Genomic DNA, 6,309 nt, shown 5'->3' on the forward strand with positions numbered 1-6,309 from the left:
AAGATCACAAGCCTTGCAGACAGGGTCAGTGCCGACTGAACCAGAAGATGCAGGATATTGTGATGGCTGAGGTAATGAAGCTGCTTGATGCAGGTATTATCTATTTTGTTGGCCATTCTAAATGGGTGAGTCCAGTTCAGGTAGTTCCTAAGAAAGGAGGGACTACTGTGGTCAAGAATGACAAAAACGAGTTGATACCTACTAGAGTAGTAACTGGCTGGCGGATGTGTATAGACTACAGACAACTGAATGCAACCACGAAGAAAGATCACTTTCCCCTTCCTTTCATTGATCAAATGGTAGAAAGGTTAGCTTCTCATAAGTTTTTCTGTTATCTAGACGGATACTCAGGGTTCTTTCAGATCCCTATTCATCCAGATGATCAGGAAAAGACTACTTTTACTTGTCCTCACGGTGTTTTTGCTTATCGCAGGATGCCTTTTGGTTTATGTAATGCCCTGCCACCTTCCAAAGGTGCATGATGGGGATATTTTCTGAGTATATAGAGTCTATTATGGAAGTCTTTATGGACGACTTTAGTGTCTATGGAAGTGATTTTGCTAACTGTCTGTCTAACCTTGATAAAGTGTTGCAGCGCTGCATTGAGGTTAATGTTGTGCTTAATTGGGAGAAGTGCCACTTTATGGTCAATCAGGGAGTTGTCTTATGGAACTTAGTTTCTGACAGGGGTATTGAGGTTGACAAAGCAAAGGTGCAAGTGATTCAGCAATTACCTCCTCCTGTAAATGTCAAAGGAGTGAGGAGTTTCCTTGGTCATGCTGGCTTTTATCGCCGGTTTATCAAGGACTTTTCAAAAATTGCTAAACCACTTACACAGCTGTTTCATAAGGATGCCCCCTTTGTATTTACTGATGAATGTCTTTCTGCTTTTAACAGGTTAAAGCAGGCCTTGATTTCAGCGCCGATTATACAGCCTCCCGACTGGGATTTGCCGTTTGAGATCATGTGCGACGCTAGTGACTATGCACTAGGAGCGGTGCTATGCCAGAGGAAAGACAAAGCTTTAAATACAATCTACTATGCGAGCCGAACTCTGGATGAGGCTCAAGTGAAGTACACCACTACTGAGAAAGAGCTGCTAGTTGTGGTTTATGCGCTAGAAAAATTTCGTTCTTATTTGATAGGGTCAGAAGTTACTGTTTTTAATGACCATGCAGCGCTGAGACATCTTCTTGCTAAGAAGGAAGCTAAACCACGGCTGTTGAGATGGATACTCTTTCTTCAGGAGTTTTATTTGCAGATCAAAGATAAGAAGGATGCTGAGAACGTAGTAGCTGATCATCTGTCGCGACTGTCACAGCAAGAGGGAGAAGATTCTTTGCCTATTGATGATTCTTTTCCCGATGACTCTTTATTTGCTGTTTTGTCCTATTATTAACCAAGATCCTTGGTATGCAGATTTAGCTAATTATGTTGTTAGTGGCACACTGCCACCTGACCTTTCTCATCAGCAGAAGAAGCGTTTTCTCTATAACGCTAAGCAGTACTTCTGGGATGACCCTTATTTATTTAAGGAGTGTGCAGACGGTCTATACAGACGGTGTATTCCGCAATGGGAGACCAGAGCGATCTTGGAGGGCTTTCATTCATCTTCTTATGGTGGTCACCACGGTCCATCGCGTACCGTGGCTAAGGTACTTCAGTCTGGTTTTTACTGGCCTACTTTGTTTGCTGATGCTAAGGTTTTTGTTCAAGCCTGTGATGCTTGCCAACGCTCCGGGTATATATCTAAGAGACATGAGATGCCACAAAATGGTATCCTAGAGGTCGAGGATTTTGATGTCTGGGGCATCGATTTCCAAGGGCCCTTCCCGTCTAGCAAAGGTAACAGGTATATCTTGGTAGCTGTAGATTATGTGTCTAAGAGGGTGGAGGCGATCACTTCACCTAATTGTGATGCCAAGACCGTGATTAAAATATTTAAAAGGATTATCTTTTCCCGATTTGGTGTCCCTAGGGTCGTCATTAGTGATGGGGGAATGCATTTTAAAGAGAAGAAACTAACTTCTATTTTGTCTAAGGTTGGTGTCAAACACCGGCGCGGTTTGGGGTATCATCCCCAAACTAATGGCCAAGTTGAGGTCTCTAATCGAGAGATTAAAGAGATTTTAGCTAAGGTAGTTTCTAAATCAAGGAAGGACTGAAGTCTTAAACTGGAGGATGCATTATGGGCTTAACGGACTGCCTTTAAAACGCCGATTGGTGCATCACCATATCGGCTGGTTTATGGGAAGTCCTGTCATTTACCTGTTGAGTTAGAGTGTAAAGCTTGGTGGTGTGGACGCGGGCCCATGGGAGCGAAAAGCGAAGCAAGCTTTTCTTTTGTGTTTGTTTGCATTTGTGGAGTCGCCACCAATTTATTGTGGAAAATTGGAAACCGTTCGAATACCTCGTGCCATGTCAAGACACAAAGTAGTGACATGAACACCAAGAACTCGTTACCCTTAGAATTCTATGTCTAGAATGACTCTCGTGGATGCCAATGAACACGGATTTTCACAGAGATCTGGAGTAAGGGGTGAGGGTACGTATTAGGAAGCTCTTTTGATCGAACACCTAATTCCGCCCGCCTCGATAGCGGCCTCTACTAATGATTAGGGAAGTCATTTATACTCGATATATTGTCGATTTATATGCATGCAATGCAACATTCATTAGATTAATCCTAACATGTGAATTAATACTAAGTCGGTTATCACGTAATTTATCATACAATTAGGGTCGAAGTAGAAATTTTAAGTGGATTACATGTGAAGGCATACAAGCAATGCGATAAAAGAAATACAATAATAATACAAATGAAGAAAATTACAATAATTACATGGGTTTATTAATTTATGTCGAAAATACATTTAAAACGGATGGTTTTAGAAAAGAAAGAATAAACAAAATAAACAAATAGAAATTAGGGTGATAATACGAATAATAGTTAATTAACTACGTAATTAATAAACTAGGTCAAAGCAAAAACGGGATTTCAGAGACAGAACTCAACCAGGAACAGGCGCATCAGAGTTGCGTCCTTTGGAAGAGGCGCAACAGTCGCTGCGTCTGTTCCTTGGCTCAGTTCTGGCTGTGAAGCCGGAATTGCAAATCGTTAATGTTCGTTGGTGATTTAAATGCTCGATTAATATTATTTGACTCGGATGGAAGTGATTAACATGTTATTTACATGTGATTACGGTGATAGAACATGAGCAAACTTAATTAGAACTAATTGTATACAAGATTAAAAGGATTATTTACAAATATAATTTAATCGAGTTAATTATGTTAAATAGGTTATTAATGACGAATTAATGATGGCGACAATAAACAAAAGGTGAAAAATATATCAATGGCGAATTCCAGAGATTCAATATGGATGAATCGAACCTCTAAAAACCGAATTTGATTTTAATGACGAAAACCCGCAAATATGAATTATAAGGGATTTAAGTCGGGAAATTTTAATGACGGATTAATTACTAAGAATTATTTACATGTTACAGGTTTAAAATTATCATATTGAAGAAACAAAGAACAATTGAAAACAAAACAAAAAGAAACGAATTAACAAAAGGCGAAGGAAGAAGAAAGGAAGCAGGAACTGCGGCAGCCTCACGAAGAGGCGCAGCAGGTGCTGCGTCCCTTCGAAGAGGCGCAGCAGTTGCTGCGTACTTTCTCGACGTTTGTCTCCTGATAATTTGTAAAAAAGGGTTTAAAACGTAGTTTTATAAATCGGTTTTAAGAATATTTTCGACATAAATCTTACATTAATGATTACAATAAATAAAGAACAATAAACAAAAGAAGGATTTACACCCTCAGACTTACATGTTTGACGAAACGAGATGAACTAAGTTAACGTTTCGTGATGCTCGACTCGAATGTACGACGAAAGTGCCCTCTAGGAGGAAAGAAACAAAGTTGATTAAAGTTGATTAATGTGGAGTTGGTCAAATTGGTCGGTCATGCAAAACGAGGCTGATACTCAGAAAGATCCGAGCTTACGTGGTCGAAAGTTTAAGCACGTAGACGCCAAAAAGTAAGAACGTGGTCTAGAATGCAAAGGGAGAAGAGAAGGGCGGACACTCGCGTGAGAAATATGAGGAACGAAAGTCTCTATTTATACTAATCACACGAAGAAAGTAGGGTTTTCGGAGAAACTTTGGAAGTGAATCTCGAAAAGATACGAAAAAATACGCAGAAAAGGACTTGGGAAGAGGCGCAGCAGGCACTGCGTCTCTTGGAAGAGGCGCAGCACCTGCTGCGTCCTTTCCCAAGTGGTTTCCTCCTGCGGAAGAAAGATTTCCGTGTTTTTATTATGGAAAAGTGGATTAATCTCGTTTCCTTAATATTTTGTGTGAATATTTACGGGAGATACTTTACCAAAGATTAAAAGATTGGAAAATATGGAATAGAAATATTCGGAACATTCCAGAACATTCTGACTCGGCATTTTAAACGGTTATCAGAAAATGAAGACGGTTTTTGACCCGGACTCCAAATGTACTCTAATTACTGCCAAAATGACCGCATCGGCGCGTAGATGACAATTAAGAGTTAGACACAAGTATTTGAGGGCTCACTTGACGATAAACTTACGAACTGTCACAAATCATTCCGTGTACCAAACATGCGGCCCAATCATCACCGGGTGGTTTGATTGAGGTGCAGAAATGAGGTATCTACAGAGCCCCCACTTTGACTGAGGCTTGGATAAGGCAAAAGTCAAAGTATAGCCATCAGGTCAATCGAAGATTACAACCTGACGACTATGGCGACGCGAGGCGGCTCAAGGGGTCTGAGCCAATGACCTGTCGTCGGGAACATTTTAGAGTATGTCGACTATCGGGGAGGGTCGTTTAGAGTCCATTAGACTACGTAAGGAGGCTCGCCAGCCATAAGAAGAGACCATACCTGAAATTCCTTGAAACTCCAGGGGAAACAAAACGTGATTTTAGGAGAAGACAACAGGACGTAGTCATGAACTGCTGAGAGAAATCTGCTTGGGTCGGCTTCAAACAAACTTTGGAAGAGCTTGGGGTCGATGTTGATCTCCATGTCTCGAGAGGGACGATTTCCTGTCCGTGTACTCTCGCTGGGGGAACATAATCGGGGACTTATCTCCATGTCTCGAGAAGGACGATTGTCTGTCGTGAACTCTCGCTGGGGGAATATAATAAAGGTGTGTCGAAACACCTGTTAGAGAATACTTGCTCGTTGTGACAAGCAAGGTCTTGGTAAAAAATATGGCGACAGTCTGCAGTTGGCTCGGGAATGCAGGTCCGAGCGAAGAATAAATGTCAAATGAACCAAATATGTAATATGGCATCGAGGAAGAGGCGCACCAAAGATGGGCTCACAAATAACGAACCGATAACGAATTTTTTAAAATTCGTATGGAGGGAAGCTGAGGAAGAGGCGCAGCAAGAGCTGCGTCTCTTGGAAGAGGCGCAGCACTTGCTGCGTCTTTTCCTGAATGCGGCTTTCCTAGGTAAAAACCCGATGAAGCAGGGGGTTATTTCTTTATTTTCGAAACATAAATCCTCGATTTCTCTCTCAAATTCCAACCATTTTCCGTCAAAATTTGATCAAAAGCTTGCATTTGCCATGACTAATCGAGGTATGTGTATTATTTTTGCATTAATCTTCTATAATGGATCAAATTGGACCGACAAAATTAGGGTTTTCAACCCTAATATGTCGAAAATTTAGGGCTTTTCCCCCAAATGATTTTGCCTTGCAAAATTGACCTTTTAAATGGCTAATTGGTAGTATAAGGATCACAACCATATATTTGCTTCGAATTTTCGTTGAGTTTTGAGCATTTGAGTGAAATTGTGACGGTCTCACAGCTAAACCGTAAATCGCTTCGAAAATAGCCTTAGGATTGCCCATTTGTGACGAAACTTGATATTTGGAATCCTTGTATGATGGGTAAACTCCCTACCATCTCGGAATTTTGATTGGTGACGGCTTTTACAGGACACTTCCTAGGGCATAATCGTCGTTATAACGAAATGCTGCCGAAATTCTGACTCGAACCCATAACTAGGCTTCAACTTAGGCTTTACTTGACCCAAATTACCACATGAGCGGTCGGGTTTATGGGAAAATTGCCAAAGATGGCGAGAAAAGAGCGATTTCGGAGCTTTGAAAGCTCAAAATCCTCTAATTAAGGCCTGTCGTCACTTGACGCGGCCTAAATTCACCTTAATTTTGCAGGTGATGAGGCTTCTACGTCTGGGAGAGCTTCCATGGATGTGGACACTACTCTTGACCCTTCTCGTTCGCTTGAGGAGG

Source organism: Silene latifolia, unplaced genomic scaffold, assembly GCF_048544455.1.
Source record: "Silene latifolia isolate original U9 population unplaced genomic scaffold, ASM4854445v1 scaffold_95, whole genome shotgun sequence".
In the NCBI taxonomy this organism is placed as follows: domain Eukaryota; kingdom Viridiplantae; phylum Streptophyta; class Magnoliopsida; order Caryophyllales; family Caryophyllaceae; genus Silene; species Silene latifolia.